General features: G+C 55.0%; 1 protein-coding gene across 1 annotated transcript in view; it reads right to left on the bottom strand.

The window, feature by feature from the left end:
* LOC144612191 (B-cell receptor CD22-like) overlaps positions 1-3,483 on the bottom strand; it is an 88,076-nt gene extending 84,593 nt beyond the window's left edge. The window contains exon 1 of the mRNA XM_078431749.1: positions 3,389-3,483. The gene's annotated coding sequence lies outside the window, so the exon portion shown is untranslated. The remainder of the gene's footprint in view (positions 1-3,388) is intronic.
* Between the last annotated feature and the right edge of the window lie 14,017 nt (positions 3,484-17,500).

The raw sequence follows: 17,500 nt of genomic DNA, 5'->3' as shown, positions 1-17,500 counted from the left end.
CACGCTGCCTCGGCAAGGCCAGCAGCAGAACCAAGGACCAGTCTCGCCCCCCCCCCGGTCACCCCCTCTCCTCCCCTCTCCCATCGGGGCAAGAGGTACAGAAGTGTGGAGACGCACACCTCCAGATTCAGGGGCAGTTTCTTCCCGGCTGTTATCAGGCAACTGAACCGTCCTCTCCCCAACTAGAGAGCGGTCCCGACCTCCCGTCTGCCTCACTGGAGACCCTCGGACTGTCTTTAATCGGGCTTTGCCTGGCGCTGAACGTTATTCCCCTTTACCCTGTGTCTGTACACTGTGGACGGCTCGATTGTAATCGTGTGCAGTCTTTCCATTGACTGGATAGTACGCAGCGACAAAGCTTCTCACTGTACCTCGGTACACGGGACAATGAACGGAAACGGAGGGCAGGAATGATTGCCTCTATAGAGCCACTGAGCTTTTGCGTACAGGAGCAAAGAGGTCCTTCTGCAGTTGTACTGGGCCCTGGTGAGACCGCACCTGGAGTACTGTGTGCAGTTTTGGTCTCCTAATTTGAGGAAGGACATCCTTGCTATTGAGGCAGTGCAGCGTAGGTTCACCAGGTTAATCCCCGGGATGGCGGGACTGTCGTACGAGGAAGAATTGGAAAGACTGGGGCTTGTATTCACTGGAGTTTAGAAGGATGAGAGGGGGATCTTATAGAGACGTATAAAATTATAAAAGGACTGGACAAGCTAGATTCAGGAAACATGTTCCCAATGTTGGGGGAGTCCAGAACCAGGGGCCACACACACACAGTCTAAGAATAAAGGGGAGGCCGTTTAAAACTGAGGTGAGAAGAAACCTTTTTCCACCCAGAGAGTTGTGAATGTGTGGGATTCTCTGCCACAGAGGGCAGTGGAGGCCAATTCACTGGATGGGTTTAAGAGAGAGTTAGATAGAGCTCTAGGGGCTAGTGGAATCAAGGTATATGGGGAGAAGGCAGGCACGGGTTACTGATTGTGGATGATCAACCACGATCACAATGAATGGCGGTGCGTACAGGCTCGAAGGGCCGAATGGCCTCCCCCAACATTGGCCATGCACACCAACTCTCGTGGGACTGACGATGGTCCTGAAATATCACGGCTTACGAAAAGCTCGTCAACAAAAACATTTTTAACTTTCTTCTGAGAGCAGAGAATCTCGGAGGAAACCTATCTCAACGGACCAGTGAATGCACTTCCTCCCTGCAGAAGATAAGTGATAGACACAGAACGCTGGAGTAACTCACAGAGCCACAGAGCCATGGTCTTGGAGTGACACAGTGTGGAAACAGGCCCCTCGGCCCAACTTGCCCACACCGACCAACATGCCCCATCTACACTAGTCCCACCTGCCCACACCGGCCAACATGCCCCATCTACACTAGTCCCACCTGCCCACACCGACCAACATGCCCCATCTACACTAGTCCCACCTGCCCACACCGGCCAACATGCCCCATCTACACTAGTCCCACCTGCCCACACCGGCCAACATACCCCATCTACACTAGTCCCACCTGCCTACACCGACCAACATGCCCCATCTACACTAGTCCCACCTGCCCACACCGGCCAACATTCCCCATCTACACTAGTCCCACCTGCCCACACCGCCCAACATGCCCCACCTACACAAGTCCCACCTGCCCACACCGGCCAACATGCCCCATCTACACTAGTCCCAACTGCCCACACCGCCCAACATGCCCCACCTACACAAGTCCCACCTGCCCACACCGGCCAACATGCCCCATCTACACTAGTCCCACCTGCCCACACCGACCAACATGCCCCATCTACACTAGTCCCACCTGCCCACACCGGCCAACATGCCCCATCTACACTAGTCCCACCTGGCCCATATCCCTCCAAACCCGTCCTATCCATGTACCTGTCCACCTGTTTCTTAAACGTTGGGATAGTCCCAGCCTCAACTACCTCCTCCGGCAGCTCGTTCCATACACCCACCACCCTCTGTGTGGAAAAGTTACCCCTCAGATTCCCATTAAATCTTTCCCCCTTCACCTTGAACCCATGTCCTCTGGTCCTCGATTCCCCTACTCTGGGCAAGAGACTCTGTGCGTCTTTCCGATCTATTCCCCTCGTGATTTTGTACACCTCTATAAGATCGCCCCTCATCCTCCTGCGCTCCAAGGAATAGAGTCCCAGCCTGGCCCCAACCTCTCCCTGTAGCTCAGGCCCCTCGAGTCCTGGCAACATCCTCGTGAATCTTTTCTGCATCCTCCTGCGTTCCAAGGAATAGAGTCCCAGCCAACTCAAGGAAGTTTCAGCAGAAATCGAAACAAGTAACTGCAGATGCTGATTTACAACAAAAAAAGAGGCACAAAGTGCTGGAGTAACTCAGCGGGTCGGGCAGCATCTCTGTGGAGAACGTGGACAGGTACAAAGTGCTGGAGCAACTCAGCCGGTCAGGCAGCATCTCTGTGGAGAACGTGGACAGGTACAAAGTGCTGGAGCAACTCAGAGGGCCAGGCACCAACAATGGTGAGGTGCCTCGGCAAGGCCAGCAGCCCAGACCGTCACGCACGCACGCACAAACAAACCGCCGCTCCCCTCCCTTCCACCGCCCCCGTCTACACCTCACGCTGCCTCGGCAAGGCCAGCAGCAGAACCAAGGACCAGTCTCGCCCCCCCCCGGTCACCCCCTCTCCTCCCCTCTCCCATCGGGGCAAGAGGTACAGAAGTGTGGAGACTGGCTGCCTAATGTGTACAGGGCGGTCACGGTGGCGCAGCGGGTCGAGCTGCTGCCTCACGGCGCCAGAGACCCGGGTTCCATCCCGACCGCGGGCGCTGTCTGTACGGAGTTTGTGCGCACGTTCTCACCCCATGACCTGCGTAGGTTTTCTCCGGGCGCTCCGGTTTCCTCCCACACTCCAAAGACGTGCGTGCGGGTTTGTAGGTTAATTGGCTTCGGTGTAAAGATTGTAAATTGTCCCCCAGTGTGTGTGTGTGTGTGTGTGTGAGTGCGTGTGTGTGTGTGTGTGTGTGTGTGTGTGTGTGTGTGTGTGTGCGTGCGTGCGTGCGTGTGTGTGTGTGTGTGTGCGTGCGTGTGTGTGTGTGTGTGTGTCTGTGGGATAGTATTGGTGTGCAGGGATCGCTGGTCGGCACGGACTTGGTGGGCCGAAGGGCCTGTATCTCTAAACTAAACACCTGCCCGCGTTTGGCCCATATCCCTCCAAACCCGTCCTATCCATGCACCTGTCCGACTGTTTCTTAAACGTTGGGATAGTCCCAGCCTCACCTACCTCCTCTGGCAGCTCGTTCCATACACCCACCACCCTCTGTGTGGAAAAGTTACCCCTCAGATTCCCATTAAATCTATCCCCCTTCACCTTGAACCTGTGTCCTCTGGTCCTCGATACCTTTGTGCGTGAACAGGCGATCGTTGGTCGGCACGGACTCGATGGGCCGAAGGGCCTGTTTCCTCGCTGTGTCTCTGAACTAAACACAGAACTAGCGAACACACAAGTGAAACTCATGACAACAAACATAACCTAACTGAACATTCGTACCAAGGAAGTTTAAAGTTTCCGAAGCACTTTCACTGTAAGTCCAGCTGTTCTTCTCTGAAGTTTGTGGTTTGAAGCAGGTTCCTGCTCACAAGGGTAGTTGAGTGGAAACTGGAAGTGATTGAGACAACTGTCATCTTTTACGAGAACGTTCATTAGTGATAGGAGCAGAATTAGGCCATTCGGCCCATCCAGTCCACTCCGCCATTCAATCACGGCTGGTCTATCTCTCCCTCCCAACCCCATTCTCCTGCCTTATCCCCATAACCCCTGACACCCGCACTGATCGAGAATCTGTCCGTCTCTGTGCCTTAAAAACATCCACTGACTTGTGGCCTCCACCGCCCTCTGTGGCAAAGAATCCCACAGATTCACCGCCCTCTGGCCAAAGAAATCCCTCCTCATCTCCTTCCTGAAGGAACGTCCTTTAATTCTGAGGCTGTGCCCTCTGGTCCAAGACTCTCCTGCACTCTCGCGCAAGTTAAAGCCCGATTACAGACAGTCCGAGGGTCTCCAGTGAGGCAGACGGGAGGTTGGGACCGCTCTCTAGTTGGGGAGAGGACGGTTCAGTTGCCTGATAACGGCCGGGAAGAAACTGCCCCTGAATCTGGAGGTGTGCGTCTCCACACTTCTGTACCTCTTGCCCCGATGGGAGAGGGGAGGAGAGGGGGTGACCGGGGGGGAGACTGGTCCTTGGTTCTGCTGCTGGCCTTGCCGAGGCAGCGTGAGGTGTAGACGGGGGGGGGGGGGGGGGGGGGCGGTGGGAGGGAGGGGAGCGGCGGTTTGTTTGTGCGTGCGTGCGTGCGTGACGGTCTGGGCTGCTGGCCTTGCCGAGGCAGCGTGAGGTGTAGACGGAGGTAGTGGTCTAGTGGAGGTAGAGATTTAGTTCAGTTTAGTTTAGAGATACAGCGCGGAAACAGGCCCTTCGGCCCATCGAGTCCGTGCCGACCAGCGATCCCCTCACACTAACACTGTCCCACACACACACACACACACACACACACACACACACACACACACGCACACACGCACACACGCACACGCACACGCACACACGCACACACGCACACACACACTGGGGACAATTTTTATATTTACACCAAGCTAATTAACCTACAAACCCGCACGCACGTCTTTGGAGTGTGGGAGGAAACCGGAGCGCCTGGAGAAAACCCACGCAGGTCACGGGGAGAGAGAACGTGCGCACAAACTCCGTACAGACAGCGCCCGCGGTCGGGATGGAACCCGGGTCTCTGGCGCCGTGAGGCAGCAGCTCGACCCGTTGAGCCAACGTGCCACAGAATCAAGAATACGTCTATCACCACCTTAAAAACATCCACTGACTTGCGGCCTCCACCTGCCCTCTGTGGCAAAGAATCCCACAGATTCACCGCCCTCTGGCTAAAGAAATTACTCCTCATCTCCTTCCTAAAGGGACGTCCTTTAAAACGTCACCCGTTCCTTCTCTCCAGAGATGCTGCCCGACCCGCTGAGTTATTCCAGCACTTTGTACCTGTCCACGTTCTCCACAGAGATGCTGCCTGACCCGCTGAGTTACTCCAGCACTTTGTACCTGTCCACGTTCTCCACAGAGATGCTGCCCGACCCGCTGAGTTACTCCAGCACTTTGTACCTGTCCACGTTCTCCACAGAGATGCTGCCCGACCCGCTGAGTTACTCCAGCACTTTGTGTCTACCTTCAAACTAAACCAATAAGTAGTCTGTAAGGAATCGCAGGGAGTTGTGGATGTAGTCCAGACCATCACACACACACAAACCAGACACCATCCAACTAAAGGAATGTTGGCCTGCATAACGAGAGGATTTGAGTACAGGAGCAAAGAGGTCCTTCTGCAGTTGTACAGGGCCCTGGTGAGACCGCACCTGGAGTACTGTGCGCAGTTTTGGTCTCCTAATTTGAGGAAGGACGTCCTTGCTATTGAGGCAGTGCAGCGTAGGTTCACCAGGTTAATCCCCGGGATGGCGGGACTGTCGTACGAGGAAAGATTGGAAAGACTGGGGCTTGTATTCACTGGAGTTTAGAAGGATGAGAGGGGGATCTTATAGAGACGTGTAAAATTATAAAAGGACTGGACCAGCTAGATGCAGGAAACATGTTCCCAATGTTGGGGGAGTCCAGAGCCAGGGGCCACACACACACAGTCTAAGAATAAAGGGGAGGCCGTTTAAAACTGAGGTGAGAAGAAACCTTTTTCCACCCAGAGAGTTGTGAATGTGTGGGATTCTCTGCCACAGAGGGCAGTGGAGGCCGATTCACTGGATGCATTCAAGAGAGAGCTGGATAGAGCGCTTAAGGATAGCGGAGTCAGGGGGTATGGGGAGAGGCAGGAACGGGGTACTGATTGAGAATGATCAGCCATGATCACATTGAATGGCGGTGACGGCTCGAAGGGCCGAATGGCCTCCTCCTGCACCTATTGTCTATTGTTTCTATGTTTGTTTGTTTGTTTGTATGGTGTAGATGGACTTTCAGAAAGCCTTTGATAAGGTCCCACACAAGAGATTAGTGTGCAAAATTAGAGCACTTGGTATTGGGGGTAGGGTATTGACATGGATAAAGAATTGGTTGGCAGACAGGAAACAAAGAGTAGGAATAAACGGGTCCTTGTCAGAATGGCAGGCAGTGACTAGTGGGGTACCGCTAGGCTCGGTGCTGGGATCGCTGTCAATATTTACAATATATGAAATCATGTATAAAGTCACCAGGGGAATAGATCGGGTAGACGCACAGAGTCTCTTGCCCAGAGTAGGGGAATTACGGACCAGAGGACATGGGTTCAAGGTGAAGGGGGAAAGATTTAATAGGAATCTGAGGGGCAACTTTTCCACACAGAGGGTGGTGGGTGTATGGAACGAGCTGCCGGAGGAGGCTGGCACTATCCCAATGTTTAAGAAACAGTTGGACAGGTACATGGATAGGACGGGTTTGGAGGGATATGGGCAAAACACGGGCAGGTGGGACTAGTGTAGATGGGGCATGTTGGCCGGTGTGGGCAGGTGGGACTAGTGTAGATGGGGCATGTTGGTCGGTGTGAGTAGGTGGGACTAGTGTAGATGGGGCATGTTGGCCGGTGTGGGCAGGTGGGACTAGTGTAGATGGGGCATGTTGGTCGGTGTGGGCAGGTGGGACTAGTGTAGATGGGGCATGTTGGCCGATGTGGGCAGGTGGGACTAGTGTAGATGATGCATGTTGGTCGGTGTGGGCAGGTGGGACTAGTGTAGATGGGGCATGTTGGCCGGTGTGGGCAGGTGGGACTAGTGTAGATGGGGCATGTTGGCCGGTGTGGGCAGGTGGGACTGGTGTAGATGGGGCATGTTGGCCGGTGTGGGCAGGTGGGACTGGTGTAGATGGGGCATGTTGGCCGGTGTGGGCAGGTGGGACTGGTGTAGATGGGGCATGTTGGCCGGTGTGGGCAGGTGGGACTGGTGTAGATGGGGCATGTTGGCCGGTGTGGGCAGGTGGGACTAGTGTAGATGGGGCATGTTGGCCGGTGTGGGCAGGTGGGACTAGTGTAGATGGGGCATGTTGGTCGGTGTGGGCAGGTTGGACTAGTGTAGATGGGGCATGTTCGCCGGTGTGGGCAGGTGGGACTAGTGTAGATGGGGCATGTTGGCCGGTGTGGGCTGGTGGGACTACTGTAGATGGGGCATGTTGGCCGGTGTGGGCAGGTGGGACTAGTGTAGATGGGGCATGTTGGCCGGTGTGGGCAGGTGGGACTAGTGTAGATGGGGCATGTTGGCCGGTGTGGGCAGGTGGGACTGGTGTAGATGGGGCTTGTTGGCCGGTGTGGGCAGGTGGGACTGGTGTAGATGGGGCATGTTGGCCGGTGTGGGCAGGTGGGACTAGTGTAGATGGGGCATGTTGGTCGGTGTGGGCAGGTTGGACTAATGTAGATGGGGCATGTTGGCCGGTGTGGGCAGGTGGGACTAGTGTAGATGGGGCATGTTGGCCGGTGTGGGCAGGTGGGACTACTGTAGATGGGGCATGTTGGCCGGTGTGGGCAGGTGGGACTGGTGTAGATGGGGCTTGTTGGCCGGTGTGGGCAGGTGGGACTGGTGTAGATGGGGCATGTTGGCCGGTGTGGGCAGGTGGGACCAGTGTAGATGGGGCATGTTGGCCGGTGTGGGCAGGTGGGACTAGTGTAGATGGGGCATGTTGGCCGATGTGGGCAGGTGGGACTAGTGTAGATGGTGCATGTTGGTCGGTGTGGGCAGGTGGGACTAGTGTAGATGGGGCATGTTGGCCGGTGTGGGCAGGTGGGTCTAGTGTAGATGGGGCATGTTGGCCGGTGTGGGCAGGTGGGACTAGTGTAGTTGGGGCATGTTGGCCGGTGTGGGCAGGTGGGACTAGTGTAGATGGGGCATGTTGGCCGGTGTGGGCAGGTGGGACTAGTGTAGATGGGGCATGTTGGCCGGTGTGGGCAGGTGGGACTAGTGTAGATGGGGCATGTTGGCCGGTGTGGGCAGGTGGGACTAGTGTAGATGGGGCATGTTGGCCGGTGTGGGCAGATGGGACTAGTGTAGATGGGGCATGTTGGCCGGTGTGGGCAGTTGGGACTAGTGTAGATGGAGCATGTTGGCCGGTGTGGGCAGGTGGGACTAGTGTAGATGGGGCATGTTGGCCGGTGTGGGCAGGTGGGACTAGTGTAGATGGGGCATGTTGGCCGGTGTGGGCAGGTGGGACTAGTGTAGATGGGGCATGTTGGCCGGTGTGGGCAGGTGGGACTAGTGTAGATGGGGCATGTTGGTCGGTGTGGGCAGGTGGGACTAGTGTAGATGGGGCATGTTGGTCGGTGTGGGCAGGTGGGACTAGTGTAGATGGGGCATGTTGGCCGGTGTGGACAGGTGGGACTGGTGTAGATGGGGCATGTTGGCCGGTGTGGGCAGGTGGGACTGGTGTAGATGGGGCTTGTTGGTCGGTGTGGGCAGGTGGGACTAGTGTAGATGGCGCATGTTGGCCGGTGTGGGCAGGTGGGACTGGTGTAGATGGGGCATGTTGGCCGGTGTGGGCAGGTGGGACTAGTGTAGATGGGGCATGTTGGCCGGTGTGGGCAGGTGGGACTAGTGTAGATGGGGCATGTTGGCCGGTGTGGGCAGTTGGGACTAGTGTAGATGGAGCATGTTGTCCGGTGTGGGCAGGTGGGACTAGTGTAGATGGGGCATGTTGGCCGGTGTGGGCAGGTGGGACTAGTGTAGATGGGGCATGTTGGCCGGTGTGGGCAGGTGGGACTAGTGTAGATGGGGCATGTTGGCCGGTGTGGGCAGGTGGGACCAGTGTAGATGGGGCATGTTGGCCGGTGTGGACAGGTGGGACTGGTGTAGATGGGGCATGTTGGCCGGTGTGGGCAGGTGGGACTGGTGTAGATGGGGCTTGTTGGTCGGTGTGGGCAGGTGGGACTAGTGTAGATGGCGCATGTTGGCCGGTGTGGGCAGGTGGGACTGGTGTAGATGGGGCATGTTGGCCGGTGTGGGCAGGTGGGACTAGTGTAGATGGGGCATGTTGGCCGGTGTGGGCAGGTGGGACCAGTGTAGATGGGGCATGTTGGCCGGTGTGGGCAGGTGGGACTAGGGTAGATGGGGCATGTTGGCCGGTGTGGGCAGGTGGGACTAGTGTAGATGGGGCATGTTGGCCGGTGTGGGCAGTTGGGACTAGTGTAGATGGGGCATGTTGGCCGGTGTGGGCAGGTGGACTAGTGTAGATGGGGCATGTTGGCCGGTGTGGGCAGGTGGGACTAGTGTAGATGGGGCATGTTGGCCGGTGTGGGCAGGTGGGACTAGTGTAGATGGGGCATGTTGGCCGGTGTGGGCAGGTGGGACTGGTGTAGATGGGGCATGTTGGCCGGTGTGGGCAGGTGGGACTAGTGTAGATGGGGCATGTTGGCCGGTGTGGGCAGGTGGGACCAGTGTAGATGGGGCATGTTGGCCGGTGTGGGCAGGTGGGACTAGGGTAGATGGGGCATGTTGGTCGGTGTGTGCAGGTGGGACTAGTGTAGATGGGGCTTGTTGGTCGGTGTGGGCAGGTGGGACTAGTGTAGATGGGGCATGTTGGCCGGTGTGGGCAGGTGGGACTAGTGTAGATGGGGCATGTTGGCCGGTGTGGGCAGGTGGGACTAGTGTAGATGGGGCATGTTGGCCGGTGTGGGCAGGTGGGACTAGTGTAGATGGGGCATGTTGGCCGGTGTGGGCAGGTGGACTAGTGTAGATGGGGCATGTTGGCCGGTGTGGGCAGGTGGGACTAGTGTAGATGGGGCATGTTGGCCGGTGTGGGCAGGTGGGACTAGTGTAGATGGGGCATGTTGGCCGGTGTGGGCAGGTGGGACTAGTGTAGATGGGGCATGTTGGCCGGTGTGGGCAGGTGGGACTAGTGTAGATGGGGCATGTTGGCCGGTGTGGGCAGGTGGGACCAGTGTAGATGGGGCATGTTGGCCGGTGTGGGCAGGTGGGACTAGTGTAGATGGGGCATGTTGGTCGGTGTGTGCAGGTGGGACTAGTGTTGATGGGGCTTGTTGGCCGGTGTGGGCAGGTGGGACTAGTGTAGATGGGGCATGTTGGCCGGTGTGGGCAGGTGGGACTAGTGTAGATGGGGCATGTTGGCCGGTGTGGGCAGGTGGGACTAGTGTAGATGGGGCATGTTGGCCGGTGTGGGCAGGTGGGACTGGTGTAGATGGGGCATGTTGGCCGGTGTGGGCATGTGGGACTAGTGTAGATGGGGCATGTTGGCCGGTGTGGGCAGGTGGGACTAGTGTAGATGGGGCATGTTGGCCAGTGTGGGCAGGTGGACTAGTGTAGATGGGGCATGTTGGCCGGTGTGGGCAGGTGGGACTAGTGTAGATGGGGCATGTTGGCCGGTGTGGGCAGGTGAGACTAGTGTAGATGGGGCATGTTGGTCGGTGTGGGCAGGTGGGACTAGTGTAGATGGGGCATGTTGGCCGGTGTGGGCAGGTGGGACTAGTGTAGATGGGGCATGTTGGCCGGTGTGGGCAGGTGGGACTAGTGTAGATGGGGCATGTTGGCCGGTGTGGGCAGGTGGGACTAGTGTAGATGGGGCATGTTGGCCGGTGTGGGCAGGTGGGACTAGTGTAGATGGGGCATGTTGGCCGGTGTGGGCAGGTGGGACCAGTGTAGATGGGGCATGTTGGCCGGTGTGGGCAGGTGGGACTAGTGTAGATGGGGCATGTTGGTCGGTGTGTGCAGGTGGGACTAGTGTAGATGGGGCTTGTTGGCCGGTGTGGGCAGGTGGGACTAGTGTAGATGGGGCATGTTGGCCGGTGTGGGCAGGTGGGACTAGTGTAGATGGGGCATGTTGGCCGGTGTGGGCAGGTGGGACTAGTGTAGATGGGGCATGTTGGCCGGTGTGGGCAGGTGGGACTAGTGTAGATGGGGCATGTTGGCCGGTGTGGGCAGGTGGGACTGGTGTAGATGGGGCATGTTGGCCGGTGTGGGCAGGTGGGACTAGTGTAGATGGGGCATGTTGGCCGGTGTGGGCAGGTGGGACTAGTGTAGATGGGGCATGTTGGCCAGTGTGGGCAGGTGGACTAGTGTAGATGGGGCATGTTGGCCGGTGTGGGCAGGTGGGACTAGTGTAGATGGGGCATGTTGGCCGGTGTGGGCAGGTGGGACCAGTGTAGATGGGGCATGTTGGCCGGTGTGGGCAGGTGGGACTAGGGTAGATGGGGCATGTTGGCCGGTGTGGGCAGGTGGGACTAGTGTAGATGGGGCATGTTGGCCGGTGTGGGCAGTTGGGACTAGTGTAGATGGGGCATGTTGGCCGGTGTGGGCAGGTGGACTAGTGTAGATGGGGCATGTTGGCCGGTGTGGGCAGGTGGGACTAGTGTAGATGGGGCATGTTGGCCGGTGTGGGCAGGTGGGACTAGTGTAGATGGGGCATGTTGGCCGGTGTGGGCAGGTGGGACTGGTGTAGATGGGGCATGTTGGCCGGTGTGGGCAGGTGGGACTAGTGTAGATGGGGCATGTTGGCCGGTGTGGGCAGGTGGGACCAGTGTAGATGGGGCATGTTGGCCGGTGTGGGCAGGTGGGACTAGTGTAGATGGGGCATGTTGGTCGGTGTGTGCAGGTGGGACTAGTGTAGATGGGGCTTGTTGGCCGGTGTGGGCAGGTGGGACTAGTGTAGATGGGGCATGTTGGCCGGTGTGGGCAGGTGGGACTAGTGTAGATGGGGCATGTTGGCCGGTGTGGGCAGGTGGGACTAGTGTAGATGGGGCATGTTGGCCGGTGTGGGCAGGTGGGACTAGTGTAGATGGGGCATGTTGGCCGGTGTGGGCAGGTGGGACTGGTGTAGATGGGGCATGTTGGCCGGTGTGGGCATGTGGGACTAGTGTAGATGGGGCATGTTGGCCGGTGTGGGCAGGTGGGACTAGTGTAGATGGGGCATGTTGGCCAGTGTGGGCAGGTGGACTAGTGTAGATGGGGCATGTTGGCCGGTGTGGGCAGGTGGGACTAGTGTAGATGGGGCATGTTGGCCGGTGTGGGCAGGTGAGACTAGTGTAGATGGGGCATGTTGGTCGGTGTGGGCAGGTGGGACTAGTGTAGTTGGGGCATGTTGGCCGGTGTGGGCAGGTGGGACTAGTGTAGATGGGGCATGTTGGCCGGTGTGGGCAGGTGGGACTAGTGTAGATGGGGCATGTTGGCCGGTGTGGGTAGGTGGGACTAGTGTAGATGGGGCATGTTGGCCGGTGTGGGCAGGTGGGACTAGTGTAGATGGGGCATGTTGGCCGGTGTGGGTAGGTGGGACCAGTGTAGATGGGGCATGTTGGCCGGTGTGGGCAGGTGGGACTAGTGTAGATGGGGCATGTTGGTCGGTGTGTGCAGGTGGGACTAGTGTAGATGGGGCTTGTTGGCCGGTGTGGGCAGGTGGGACTAGTGTAGATGGGGCATGTTGGCCGGTGTGGGCAGGTGGGACTAGTGTAGATGGGGCATGTTGGCCGGTGTGGGCAGGTGGGACTGGTGTAGATGGGGCATGTTGGCCGGTGTGGGCAGGTGGGACTAGTGTAGATGGGGCATGTTGGCCGGTGTGGGCAGGTGGGACTAGTGTAGATGGGGCATGTTGGCCAGTGTGGGCAGGTGGACTAGTGTAGATGGGGCATGTTGGCCGGTGTGGGCAGGTGGGACTAGTGTAGATGGGGCATGTTGGCCGGTGTGGGCAGGTGAGACTAGTGTAGATGGGGCATGTTGGTCGGTGTGGGCAGGTGGGACTAGTGTAGATGGGGCATGTTGGCCGGTGTGGGCAGGTGGACTAGTGTAGATGGGGCATGTTGGCCGGTGTGGGCAGGTGGGACTAGTGTAGATGGGGCATGTTGGCCGGTGTGGGCAGGTGGGACTAGTGTGGCTGGGGCATGTTGGCCGGTGTGGGCAGGTGAGACTAGTGTAGATGGGGCATGTTGGCCGGTGTGGGTAAGTTGGGCCTGTTTCCGCACTGTGTCACTATGACTCTATATTGAGGATTTAAACGAGGGAATTAAATGTAACATCTCTAAGTTTGTGGATGACACAAAGCTGGGTGGCAGTGTGAGCTGTGAGGAGGATGCTATGAGGTTGCAGGTTGACTTGGACAGGTTGTGTGAGTGGGCGGATGCATGGCAGATGCAGTTTAATGTAGATAAGTGTGAGGTTAACAACTTTGATGGCAAAAACAGGAAGGGAGGTGCAACGAGACCTGGGTGTCCTAGTGCATCAGTCACTGAAAGTAAGCATGCAGGTACAGCAGGCAGTGAAGAAAGCCAATGGCATGTTGGCCTTCATAGTGAGAGGATTCGAGTACAGGAGCAAGGAGGTCCTACTGCAGTAGTACAGGGCCCTAGTGAGACCGCACCTGGAGTACTGTGTGCAGTTTTGGTCTCCTAATTTGAGGAAGGACGTCCTTGCTATTGAGGGAGTGCAGCGTAGGTTCACCAGGTTAGTCCCTGGTGCTGGATTGAAGGACCGAACGGCCTCCTCCTGCACCTATTTTCTACGTTTCTATGACTGTATCTCCAGATGGTATATCAGAGAAGGCACAAAGTTCTGGAGTAATAAATATTGAGTATAGAAGTTGGGAGGTCACGTTGCAGTTGTACAAGACGTTGGTGAGGCCGCATTTGGAGTATGGCGTTCAGTTCTGGGCACCGCGTTACGGGAAAGATGTCGTCGAGCTGGAAAGGGCGCAGAGAAGATTCATGAGGATGTTGCCAGGACTCGAGGGGCCTGAGCTACAGGGAGAGGTTGGGGCCAGGCTGGGACTCTGTTCCTTGGAGCGCAGGAGGATGAGGGGCGATCTTATAGAGGTACAAAATCACCAGGGGAATAGATCGGGTAGACGCACAGAGTCTCTTGCCCAGAGTAGGGGAATCGAGGACCAGAGGACATGGGTTCAAGGTGAAGAGGGGAAGATTTAATGGGAACTTGTGGGGTAATAGACAATAGACAAGACATTAGGTGCAGGAGTAGGCCATTCGGCCCTTCGAGCCAGCGCCACCATTCAATGTGAGCATGGCTGATCATTCTCAATCAGTACCCCGTTCCTGCCTTCTCCCCATACCCCCTGACTCCGCTATCCTTAAGAGCTCTATCGAGCTCTCTCTTGAATGCATTCAGAGAATTGGCCTCCACTGCCTTCTGAGGCAGAGAATTCCACAGATTTACAACTCTCTGATTGAAAAAGTTTTTCCTCATCTCCGTTCTAAATGGCCTATGCCTGAGTCTTAAACTGTGGCCCCTGGTTCTGGACTCCCCCAACATTGGGAACATGTTTCCTGCCTCTAACGTGTCCAACCCCTTAATAATCTTATATGTTTCGATGAGATCCCCTCTCATCCTTCTAAATTCCAGTGTATACAAGCCTAGTCGCTCCAATCTTTCAACATACGACAGTCCCGCCTACGCTGCACGCCCTCAATAGCAATAATATCCTTCCTCAAATTTGGAGACCAAAACTGTGCACAGTACTCCAGGTGTGGTCTCACTAGGGCCCTATACAACTGCAGAAGGACCTCTTTGCTCCTATACTCAACTCCTCTTGTTATGAAGGCCAACATGCCATTGGCTTTCTTCACTGTCTGCTGTACCTGCATGCTTCCTTTCAGTGACTGATGCACTAGGACACCCAGATCTCTTTGTATGTCCCCTTTTCCTAACTTGTTGCGTGTTTGCGCGTGCGTGTTTTTGCGTGCGTGCGTGCGTGATGGGATGTGCAAAGGAAAATTCACTTCACAATCAATAGTTTCACAGTCGACACAGTTTTATAAATTGTAACTCTTACAGAAAGGCAAATATACAACAAATCTTGTTCGCAAAAGCACGAGGAATCAAAGAAAGTCTTTCTAAAACACGACAGTGACAAAGGTCTCGAAGAGGTTCCTGGCCTCTGTTCTATCGAAATCGAAACGGCCACGTTAGACAGAGGTCCACAAGTGATAGGAGCAGAATTAGGCCATTCGGCCCGTCGAGTCCACTCCGCCATTCAATCACGGCTGATCTATCTCTCCCTCCCAACCCCATTCTCCTGCCTTCTCCCCATAACCCCTGACACCCGCACTGATCGAGAATCTGTCCGTCTCTGTGACTTACAAACATCCACTGACTTGCGGCCTCAACAGCCCTATGTGGCAAAGAATTCACCACAGATTCACCACAGAGGATTGTGGGTGTATCAGTGTGTGTGTGGCCATTTAGCTTACTTTAGTTTCGTTTAGAGACACAGCGCGGAAACAGGCCCTTCGGCCCATCGAGTCCGCGCCGACCAGCGATCCCCACTCACTAACACTATCCCACACACACACACACACACACACACACACACACACACACACACACACACACACACACACACACACTAAGGACAATTTTTTTAAACATTTACCAAGCCAATTACGCCTTTGGAGTGTGGGAGGAAACCGAGGATCTCGGAGAAAACCCACGCAGGTCACGGGGAGAACGTGCAAACTCCGTACAGACGGCGCCCGCGGTCAGGATGGAACCCGGGTCTCCGGCGCTGCATTCGCTGTAAGGCGGCAACTCTACCGCCGCGCCACCGTGACCGCTCTTGTGTTTGTGTGTATGTGTACTTGTTTAATTTCGTTTACTTTGGAGATACAGCGCAGAAACAGGCCCTTCGGCCCACCGAGCCCACGCCGACCAGCGATCCTCGCACACTAACGCTATCCCACACACACACATACACACACACGCACACACACACGCACACACACACACACACACACACACACACACACACACACACGCACGCACACACACACACACACACACACACACACACACACACACATACACACACACACACACACAGATAGTTATTAATGAATATGATATAGTTGGGATTACGGAGACATGGCTCCAGGGTGACCAAGGCTGGGAGCTGAACATCCAGGGATATTCAATATTCAGGAGGGATAGACAGAAAGGAAAAGGAGGTGGGGTAGCGTTGCTGGTTAGAGAGGAGATTAACGCAATAGAAAGGAAGGACATGAGCTTGGAGGATGTGGAATCGATATGGGTAGAGCTGCAAAACTCTAAGGGGCAGAAAACGCTAGTGGGAGTTGTGTACAGGCCACCTAACAATAGTAGTAGAGTTGGGGATGGCATCAAACAGGAAATTAGAAATGCGTGCAACAAAGGTAAAACAGTTATAATGGGTGACTTCAATCTACCTATAGTTTGGGTGAATCAAATTGGCAGAGGTGCTGAGGAAGAGGATTTCTTGGAATGTATGCGGGATAGTTTTCTAAACCAACATGTAGAGGAACCAACGAGAGAGCAGGCTATTCTAGACTGGGTATTGAGTAATGAGGAAGGGTTAGTCAGCAGTCTTGATGTGCGTGGCCCCTTGGGCAAGAGTGACCATAATATGGTTGAGTTCCTCATTAGGATGGAGAGTGACATAGTTAATTCAGAAACAACGGTTCTGAACTTAAAGAAAGGTAACTTTGAGGGCATGAGACGTGAATTGGCCAAGATAGACTGGCAATTGATTCTTAAAGGGTTGACGGTGGATATGCAATGGAAGGCATTTAAAGACCGCATGGATGAACTACAACAATTGTTCATCCCAGTTTGGCAAAAGAATAAATCAGGGAGTAGTGCATCTGTGGCTAACAAAGGAAATTAGGGATAGTATCAAAACAAAAGATGAAACGTACAAATTAGCAAGAAAAAGCAGCCTACCAGAGGACTGGGAGAAATTCAGAGTCCAGCAGAGGAGGACAAAGGGCTTAATTAGGAAAGGGAAAATATATTATGAGGGAAAACTGGCAGGGAACATAAAAACTGACTGCAAAAGCTTTTATAGATATGTGAAGAGAAAAAGATTAGTTAAAACAAATGTAGGTCCCTTGCAGTCAGAAACAGGTGAATTGATCATGGGGAACAAGGACATGGCAGACCAATTGAATAACTACTTTGGTTCTGTCTTCACTAGGGAAGACATAAATAATCTGCCGGAAATAGCAGGGGACCGGGGGTCTAACGAGATGGAGGAACTGAGGGAAATCCAGGTTAGTCGGGAAGTGGTGTTAGGTAAATTAAATGGATTAAAGGCAGATAAATCCCCAGGGCCAGATAGGCTGCATCCCAGAGTGCTTAAGGAAGTAGCCTCAGAAATAGTGGATGCATTAGTGATAATTTTTCAAAACTCTTTAGATTCTGGAGTAGTTCCTGAGGACTGGAGAGTAGCTAATGTAACCCCACTTTTTAAAAAGGGAGGGAGAGAGAAAACGGGGAATTATAGACCAGTAAGTCTAACATCGGTAGTGGGGAAAATGCTAGAGTCAGTTATTAAAGATGTGATAGCATCACATTTGGAAAGTTGTGAAATCATCGGACAAAGTGAGCATGGATTTATGAAAGGCAAATCATGTCTGACGAATCTTATAGAATTTTTCGAGGATGTAACTAGTAGAGTGGATAAGGGAGAACTAGTCGATGTGTTATATC

Source organism: Rhinoraja longicauda, chromosome 43 (assembly GCF_053455715.1).
Source record: "Rhinoraja longicauda isolate Sanriku21f chromosome 43, sRhiLon1.1, whole genome shotgun sequence".
In the NCBI taxonomy this organism is placed as follows: domain Eukaryota; kingdom Metazoa; phylum Chordata; class Chondrichthyes; order Rajiformes; family Arhynchobatidae; genus Rhinoraja; species Rhinoraja longicauda.
This window is presented reverse-complemented; position numbering and strand designations above follow the sequence as displayed.